The sequence below is a fragment of the Myotis yumanensis genome, unplaced genomic scaffold (genome assembly GCF_028538775.1).
Source record: "Myotis yumanensis isolate MYYU_CA2020_CCGP unplaced genomic scaffold, mMyoYum1.0.hap1 SCAF_7, whole genome shotgun sequence".
NCBI classification, from domain to species: domain Eukaryota; kingdom Metazoa; phylum Chordata; class Mammalia; order Chiroptera; family Vespertilionidae; genus Myotis; species Myotis yumanensis.
Window position 1 is genome coordinate 15,542,816 of NW_027223758.1, and position 9,527 is coordinate 15,552,342.

Here is a 9,527-nt window from a genome sequence, read left to right on the forward strand (position 1 = left end):
TTCTTAGGGAAAAGAAGTCTTATGATCACGTTAAACCACAAACACAGTCCAGTGTCAAAAATCAGCTGGCTCCGTCCAAGACGTTAAGCAAAGCCTTCATTCTGGTAACAACAGACTTTCCCCAACCTTTGCCCTGCCTCCGCTGCCTGCCTTCCGGGAAGAGTGTGGGTAGTCTCTGCTCTCTGTCCATCTACACTCACCGCCTCTCCACCCACTGGTGCTGCTTCGGACCCACCTTCCTTCCTCTCGTACACATGTATGAGTTTGGTAGGGGGCAAAGCAGCCAACAATGCTTGCTCGGCTGACCAGTGGCTTCTCTTCTTCCCTTCCTCTGGCAAATAATAAATGGGGCTTTCCCTGGAGCTCTTGAAGATTCCCACTTCTTTGGAGGCTCCCACCCCCACCCCACCCACCCCACCCCTCTCTCCTGCAGTTTCCTTGGCTCAGGCCAACACACTCTCTCCTGGGGGCCCTTGGAACTTCTTCCTCAGCCCCTGGGAATCCAGAGGTGGAGTTAGGTGGATTTGGCACATGACTTATGCAATTTAAAGCCTTAAGGCCCATCGCTTGCCCAGAGCATTGAAGTTTATTAAATAATTTTTGACAACTCTAGAGATTCTAGTATAATTTTTCTTCATTGCTTTATCAATAGGGTGAACTACATGAAGAGATTTTGTATCACTCTCTATTAGGTGGTATTAACCCATAATTTTGTATTTTTTAAATAAACTAGTGATTTGTCTGTCATTGATTGTTTCAAAGAACCAGTGCCTGGGTTTATTTTTTTTTTAATGTGATTGGTTTTTTGTTTTCTGATTCACTTATTTCTGATTTTATCTTTTTAGTTCCACCCTTCTGCTTTATTATTAATTATTATTATTATTATTGCCAAAGGAGAGCGAGAACACAGTCCCTGGCTACCACGAATCGTGCTATAGAGTGTACTACGTTTGGGGAAATCGCAGGGGTCAGCAATCGGGAGTGCAATGGGTAAGCCTCCACCTGGGAAAGCACCTTTGCGGTATCTCCCCTGCCAGGTATGTTGATCTGTTTTTTTAACTTCTTGAAAGAATACTCGTTTATTTAATTTTATTCTTTCTTACTTAATAAAGAAAGTGTTAACTTTCTACTTTCTGGAATTATGGGGGTTCTCTTTGTGCCTTAAAATGTACATTTTTGTGTGTGATTGTTTTATTGTGTCTGCATAAAAGTATAGAGGATTTGTTATAAGTATGTAATGTGCCAATCTATCATATGTAAAATGGACCTATCTTATTAATTGTTACTATTTTTACTTTGTCTTTTTTTGTAAATACATTTTAATTAAATTTATTTGGTGACATCAGTTAATAAAATTATATAGGTTTCAAGTGTACAATTCTATAATACATCATCTGTCATGTTTTTACTTTTATTTTGAAAAAAATCAAAACTGCAGAAAATTTGCAAGAATAGTATCAATGAACTCCCATGTACTCTTCACCAACTACTAACACTTTGCTGTTTTACTTTTGTGTGTTTTATGTGAACCATTTGAGAGTAAGTTGCAGTTATAATGACCTTTCACTCCTTGGTTTTTTCAGCATGTGCCTCTGAAGAACAAGAATCATCTCTTATATACCCAGAGAGCAAATATTAAATTCAGGAAATTGAATATTGATACAATGTTGTTATATAATATCAAATATATCTAATATTACTTATTTCTGCTTTTATCTTTTTAGTTCCACCCTTCTGCTTTATTATTTATTATTATTATTACTATTATTATTGCCAAAGGAGAGCAAGAACGCAGTCCCTGGTTACCACGAATCATGCTATCGAGTGTCCTACATTTGGGGAAATCGCAGGGGTCAGCAATCGGGAGTGCAATGAGTAAGCCTCCACCTGGGAAAGCACTTTCGCGGTATCTCCCCTGCCAGGTAAGTATGTTGGTCCGATATCTTTATTCACATTTAATCAGTTATCCCAATACTGTCCTTCAAGGCAATATCTTTTTTAATCTAGAATCCAATGCAGTATCCTTATTTTTTATTCTCTATAATCCTTAGGATTGAGAGAGATTTGGCAGAGCTATTGTAGGTCATAGTGTTTTGCGCATTTTCCCTAATATTTTTTGCAGACCTTGCTCTCTATACTTTGATGAAGATCAGCATAGAAGTATGGAGAGGAGACATTAGGGCACTGCTTTTTGTAATCAGAAATAATCCACAGGAAGGTCTTTCTTGCCACAAGGACATTCTTAAGGATGAGATCAGTCCTACCGCTAATTTCTTCTAGGGTTTCATGGTGAGCAAGCAGGTTTGGGTCCTTGACTAGAACAGGGGGACTCCATTTAAGCCTTGATATGGAACTTCATTTCTGTAGCAAAAAAGACTTCTGCAGGTCTTCTGGGGGTAAACTTTTGTTAAGATATGTTCTGCCTAATATGGATAATAAGGGTGATTTGAAAGAATTAAAAAGTAAATTAAAACAGGATAAATTAAACAGATAATTGTATTTCAAATAAATAACATAGTCACACGGGAGAAAAAAATAAAAAAAATAAACACACTCTGTACACAGGATACAGTACTCTGTTTACTCTCGGTCTAAAACCAAAAGAACTGTAAATAAATATTGAACTCTAATTGGGATGTTTGATTCTGTCAGTGGTATATATTTACAATAGTGAAGCTTTTTCTGTACTATATAGCATTGTGCAAATGAGCAAGTCATGGGAGCCAGGTTTCCCACTGCTGGGGAAGGGAGTTAGAAATAATAAAACTCATGGTGTCAGAATGGAACAGGAGGTTTCAGGATGAACTTGTAGTATTTAAGATAGATAAATGGATGAATAGAGAGAATAAAAAGGAAAGAAGTACAGAAGAATGGAGGGAGTAAGAGAAGTAGAGAGATAGAGGGGGTGAGAGAGAAAGAAAAGGGAAAAGAAACTAAAAACAACAATCCCATTTACCATCGCAACAAAAAAATTAAGATACCTAGGAATAAACTTAACCAAGGAGGTAAAGCACCTGTACTCAGAAAACTACAGGACGTTGAAAAAAGAGATAGAGGAAGACATAAACAAATGGAAGAATATACCATGTTCATGGATTGGTAGAGTCAACATCATTAAAATGTCCATTCTACACAAAGCAATCTATAGATTCAATGCAATCCCCATTAAAATACCAACGGCATATTTCAAAGTCTCAGAACAAACTCTCCAAAAATTCTTCTGGCATAAAAAAAAAAAGACCCCAAATAGCTGCAGCAATCTTGAGAAAGAAAAAGTTGGAGGGATCGCAATACCAGATATCAAGCTATATTACAAAGCCACTGTTCTCAAAACTGCCTGGTGCTGGCACAAGAACAGACATAAAGACCAATAGAACAGAACAGAGAACCCAGAAATTGACCCAAGCCATTATGCTCAATTAATATTTGACAAAGGAGGCAAGAACATACAATGGAGTCAAGACCGTTTCTTCAATAAATGGTGTTGGGAAAATTGGACAAATACATGCAAAAAAATGAAACTAGACCAACAACTTTCACCATACACAAAAAATAAACTCAAAATGGATAAAGGACTTAAACATAAGATGGGAAACCATAAAAATCTTAGAAGAATCCATAGGCAGCAAAATAGCAGACACATGTCGTAGCAATATCTTACCAATATAGCTCCAAGAACAATGGAAACTAAGGAGAAAATAAACAAATGGGACTACATCAAAATAAAAAGCTTCTGCACAGCAAAAGAAACCATCAAGAAAACAACAAGAAAACCCACCTCTTGGGAAAACATATTTGCCAACGTCATATCTGATAAGGGCTTAATCTCCAAAATTTATAGGGAACTCATACAACTTAACAAAAAGAAGATAAACAATCCAATCAAAAAATGGGCAAAGGATCTAAATAGACACCTTTCAAAAGAGGACATTCAGAAAGCCAAGAGACATATGAAAACATGCTCAAAGTCACTAATCATCCGAGAGATGCAAATCAAAACAACAATGAGGTACCATCTCACACCTGTCAGAATGGCCATCATCAACAAATCAACAAACGACAAGTGCTGGAGAGGATGTGGAGAAAAAGGAACACTTGTGCACTGCTGGTGGGAATGCAGACTGGTGCAGCCACTATGGAAGGCAGTATGGAGGTTCCTCAAAAAATTGGAAATGGAACTCCCATTTGACCCTGTGATCCCACTACTAGGAATATATCCCAAGAAACCAGAAACACCAATCAGAAAGGATATATGTAACCAGATGTTCATAGCAGCACAATTCACCATAGCTAAGATCTGGAAACAGCCTAAGTGCCCATCAGTAGATGAATGGATTAGAAAACTGTGGTACATCTACACGATGGAATACTATGCTGCTGTTAAAAAGAAGGAACTCCTGCCATTTGCAACATCATGGATGGAGCTGGAGAGCATTATGCTAAGTGAAACAAGCCAGTCAATGAAGGAAAAATACCACATGATCTCACACATTCATGGATAATAAAGACCATTACAAACTTTTGAACAATAATAGATACAGAGGCAGAGCTGCCTCAAACTGATTGTCAAACTGTAGTGGGAAGGCCAGAGAGAGTTGGGGGGCAGGAGGGAGGGGAGTAAGAGATCAACCGAAGGACTTGTATGCATGCATATAAGCATAACTAATGGACATAAGACACTGGGGGGTAAGGGAGGGTAGGGGTTTGTCAAGGGCGGGGGGGAAAAAAGGACACTTATGCAATACCCTTTGTAATACTTTAAGCGAAAAATAAAAAAATAAAAAATAAAAAAATAAAAAATAAAAAAAAAATAAAAAGCTTCTGCTCAGCAAAAGAAACCATCAACAAAATAACAGGAAAACTCACTGCATGGGAGAACATATTTGCCAATGTTATCTCCGATAAGGGTTTAATCTCCAAAATTTATAGGGAGCTCATACAACTTAACAAAAGGAAGATAAACAATCCAATCAAAATATGGGCAAAGGACCTAAATAGATACTTTTTGAAAGAGAATATACAGAAGGCCAAGGGATATATGAAAACATGCTCAAAATCACTAATCATCCGACAAATGCAAATCAAAACGACAATGAGGTACCGTCTCACAACTGTCAGAATGGCTAGCATCAACAAATCAACAAATGACAAGTGCTGGAGAGGATGTGGAGAAAAAGGAACACTTGTGCACTGCTGGTGGGAATGCAGACTGGTGCAGCCACTGTGGAAAACAGTGTGGAGTTTCCTCAAAAAATTAAAAATGGAACTTCCATTTAACCCAGTAATCCCACTTCTAGGAATATATCCCAAGAAAATAGAAACACCAATCAGAAAGGATATATGCACCCCTATGTTTATAGTGGCACAATTTACCATAGTTAAGATTTGGAAACAGCCTAAATGCCCATCAGCAGATGAGTGGATTAGAAAACTGGGATACATCTACACAATGGAATACTATGCTCCGGTAAAAAAGAAGGAATTCTTACCATTTGCAACAGCATGGATGGAACTGGAGAGCATGATGCTAAGACAGCGGTTCTCAACCTGTGAGTCGTGACCCCTTTGGGAGTCGAACGACCCTTTCACAGGGGTCGCCTAAGACCATTGGAAAGCACATATATAATTAAATATTGTTTTTGTGATTAATCACTATGCTTTAATTATGTTCAATTTGTAACAATAAAAATACATCCTGCATATCAGATATTTAAATTACGATTCATAACAGTAGCAAAATTACAGTTATGAAGTAGCAACGAAAATAATTTTATGGTTGGGGGTCACCACAACATGAGGAACTGTATTAAAGGGTCGCGGCATTAGGAAGGTTGAGAACCACTGTGCTAAGGAAATAAGCCAGTCAGAGAAAGATAAATATCACATGATCTCACCCATTTGTGGAATATAATGAACAACATAAACTGATGAACAAAAATAGAACCAGAGACATAGAATCATCAAACAGACTGTCCAACATATGAGGGAAGGTGGGGGGTGAGGGGGTAAGAGATCAACCAAAGGACTTATATGCATGCATATGAGCATAACCAATGGACACAGACAGTAGGTGGGGTAAGGGCATGTGCTGTGGGTTGGGAGTGGCTGGGGAGAGGTCAGTGGAGGAAAAAGGAGACTCGTGTAATACTTTAAACAATAAAGAATTTAAATTTTTTAAAAAGTGGCTTATACCCTGAAACCTAGGTATTATGCTTAAAAATTTTTTGGAGAAAACATCAAAGTACCTGAAATAATTTATCCTAATAAGATTATTTAAAATCTACACCAATGTGTCTACAGAATAATGAATGCAATGTTGGTTATAAAAGTGGAAAATTGGAAATCAATAAAATATATGTTGGCAGTGGGCTAGTGAGCTAAATGATGGAACATCTTTTTTTAATATATTTTTTATTGATTTCAGAGAGAAGGAAGAGGGAGAGATAGAAACATCAATGATGAGAGAGAATCATTGATCAGCTGCCTCCTGCACGCCCCCTTCTGGGGATTGAACCCACAACCCTGGCATGTGCCCTTGACCAAAATCGGACCTGTGACCCTTCAGTCCGCAGGCCGACACTCTATCCACTGAGCCAAACCGGCTAGAGCTGGAACATCTTTTTAATGCCGTGCCTATATATGGAAAAGCATCCTAGAGATCTAGTCAAAGGAAAAAGCAGCCTACAGAGCAGTGAACACAGAATAACATCATTTATTTTACTTATACATATTTACTTACATCTATGCATTTAAAAATCAAGAAACAATACTAGTTGTAATCTCTGTGGGGTAGGATTACAGAGGTACCTTTTTTACTTTATACTTTTGCATTATTTAAATTACTTCTAATAAGCATTTAATTTTCTTATACTTAACAGCAAAAATTAAGCTATTTCTACGTTGAGATAAAAAGTAGGGAATCTTAGGGGAGGATATTAATTTCTCTTTTGGTCAATATATATTATAGTCCGATCTTTTTTCTCTTCATCTTTAACTTTTCATACAATCTTATCAAAAAGTACTAAATTGAATGTCCTTTAAGAAAAGAAAATTTGAGTTTCTTGCTGATTGAAACAAGGCCCTGAAATATTTCAAATGTGTGTAACTATAGCACATGTAGAGTAATTTGCACTCAAAGTAAAAGACCATAATATATACTTCTAGAACAATATGGGGATAATCTCAAGCTAAACCAAAGTCGTTTATGCACTACAAATCTATTACTTGCTTATCAGTTTCTGATTAATTTACTCTTGAAATTTGCTTATTCCTTCCGTTAAAACATCACTAAATCCATCAGCCAGTTCATCTTCAAGAAAATGAACACTGACTCTGGTGTCATGTTGATTTCTCAGTGTGTCATTACAGTTAAGTTAGTCTGCACCAAACAATGCTAATACCCCGACATAATAATAGAGTTCAGCCTTGCTACAGTATGAGCTTCCAACATGTGGCTGTCTTTGCATGTTAAGAATGAATACAACCCACCAGGAGCTTCTCATCCGCTGGCCTCCCCCAGTTCTCAGACACAGGGTGTGTGCTTGTCAGTCAGACCTTTCTCATCCAAGTAAGTTTTCAAAGTAGTCATAATTTGGAAATATCAAATAAAAATGTATATGACCTTCACGTGTGCAAGATGGCAGCTCTGGCTGCTGTAAGCAACGGACCTGATGCAAGATCCAGGCAAGCAGCAGCCGTCCTCCAGGAAGCTCAGTTCAATGATACAATGGTGCCCAGAAATCACCCATGAAGGGTCATTCTATAAACCAGTGGTTCTCAACCTTCCTAATGCCACAACCCTTTAATACAGTTCCTCACGTTGTGGTGACCCCCAATTTCATTGTTATAAAAATTGAACATAATTAAAGCATAGTGATTAATCACAAAAACAATATGTAATTATATATGTGTTTTCCGGTGGTCCTAGGCGACCCCTGTGAAAGGGTCGTTCGACTCCCAAAGGGGTCGCGACCCACAGGTTGAGAACCGCTGCCATAAACACTGCTTCTGACAGTCTCAGCTGTCCTCACTTCCTCTGTGAGGAGGAGCCATACCCGATTCCACCAAGATGGTGGGATCCTTTCTTGGGGGACACAGTCCTGTTTAACTGCACTGGTCTGCATGCTGTCCTAGACCGTTTCATTTGCCAGTCAGCCAGACTGTAAATAACAGTAGCACCAGGGCACCATCTGTTCCCCCAGGTGTGTGTGCTCTGAGGCTCTGCTCAGCTCGCTGAGGAAGGTGGGGGTGGGGAGGTTAGTGCTCTGCTTCTGTTTCGTTTCCATGGTGGAAAAGGGCCTCAGAGTCTCTCTAGGGTTTTGTGCCAGGTACGTGGGTGTCATTACGTGCCACCTTGGAAGATGGCGAGCTGCTCATATGTGTTTGTGTGGGAAACAAACATAGTATTTTCACCTTAAATAATTTCATACCAGTAAGTTCAGCCCTAAACAAGGGCTGCACCTGCTCCTGATGAAAAGTCCTTCCTCCTGGAGAATTCAGAGGCCTGTTCAGAAAAACCTTTCCCTTTTGGTTTTGAACTCTCCAGGGGGAGCCCACCTTGGTGACAAGCAGGAAGGAGAGGGAACGTCTGGCCAACTTCAGAAACAATTCGAAAGCCAACAGGTGTGTCCAAGGTTCTCGGGCTACTGGTTTCTCCTGATTTTCTTTCAAGAAACATGTCTGAGCCAGCAGATGTCACGCAATGAGAATATGATTCCATAAAACACGCATGGACCCTTTGCCTTAGAATGGCCAAGATGGGCATCTCAGTGACTATGTAGTTATTAAAGAAAGGTGCTCTAGTTGCCCTATCTAACATTCCAGATGGAAAAAATGGTGAGAATCACAGTTTAAAGGACACGAAAATAAACGTGCTGGTTTATTTGGCTAATATAGTTTGAGGCAACCAGCAGCAGGTTTGGAATTTCCTAGGCAGCTTTATTGTATCATAAAAATCCACATAAGCTGAAACCGGTTTGGCTCAGTGGATAGAGCGTCGGCCTGGGGACTGAAAGGTCCCAGGTTCGATTCCGGTCAAGGGCATGTACCTTGGTTGCGGGCACATCCCCAGTAGGAGATGTGCAGGAGGCGGCTGATCGATGTTTTTCTCTCATCGATGTTTCTAACTCTCTATCCTTCTCCCTTCCTCTCTGTAAAAAATCAATAAAATATTTTTTAAAAATCATGCCGAAACCGGTTTGGCTCAGTGGATAGAGCGTCGGCCTGCCGACTGAAAGGTCCCAGGTTCGATTCCGGTCAAGGGCATGTACCTGGGTTGCGGGCACATCCCCAGTGGGAGATGTGCAGGAGGCAGCTGATCGATGTTTCTCTCCCATCGATGTTTCTGACTATCTATCTCTCTCCCTTCCTCTCTGTAAAAAATCAATAAAATATATATTTTTTTTAAAAATCCACATAAATTTGGCCTTCTATGACATACCTGTGACTTTCATTTCAAAAATGATATGTGAGGGGAAATGAGGGGACCTCTTACCTGTTTTGTCGCATAACTGGCTTTGGGTTTTGGA

At 39.2% G+C, this 9,527-nt stretch overlaps 2 non-coding genes across 2 annotated transcripts; both read right to left on the reverse strand.

Moving 5' to 3' along the window:
• Nucleotides 1-889: 889 nt before the first annotated feature.
• Nucleotides 890-1,045, reverse strand: LOC139014805 (U1 spliceosomal RNA). The gene has a single exon (XR_011472349.1). It is a non-coding gene; the product is annotated as a U1 spliceosomal RNA (small nuclear RNA).
• Nucleotides 1,046-1,774: 729 nt separating this feature from the next.
• On the reverse strand, nt 1,775-1,930 carry LOC139014804 (U1 spliceosomal RNA). The gene has a single exon (XR_011472348.1). It is a non-coding gene; the product is annotated as a U1 spliceosomal RNA (small nuclear RNA).
• Nucleotides 1,931-9,527: the final 7,597 nt, after the last annotated feature.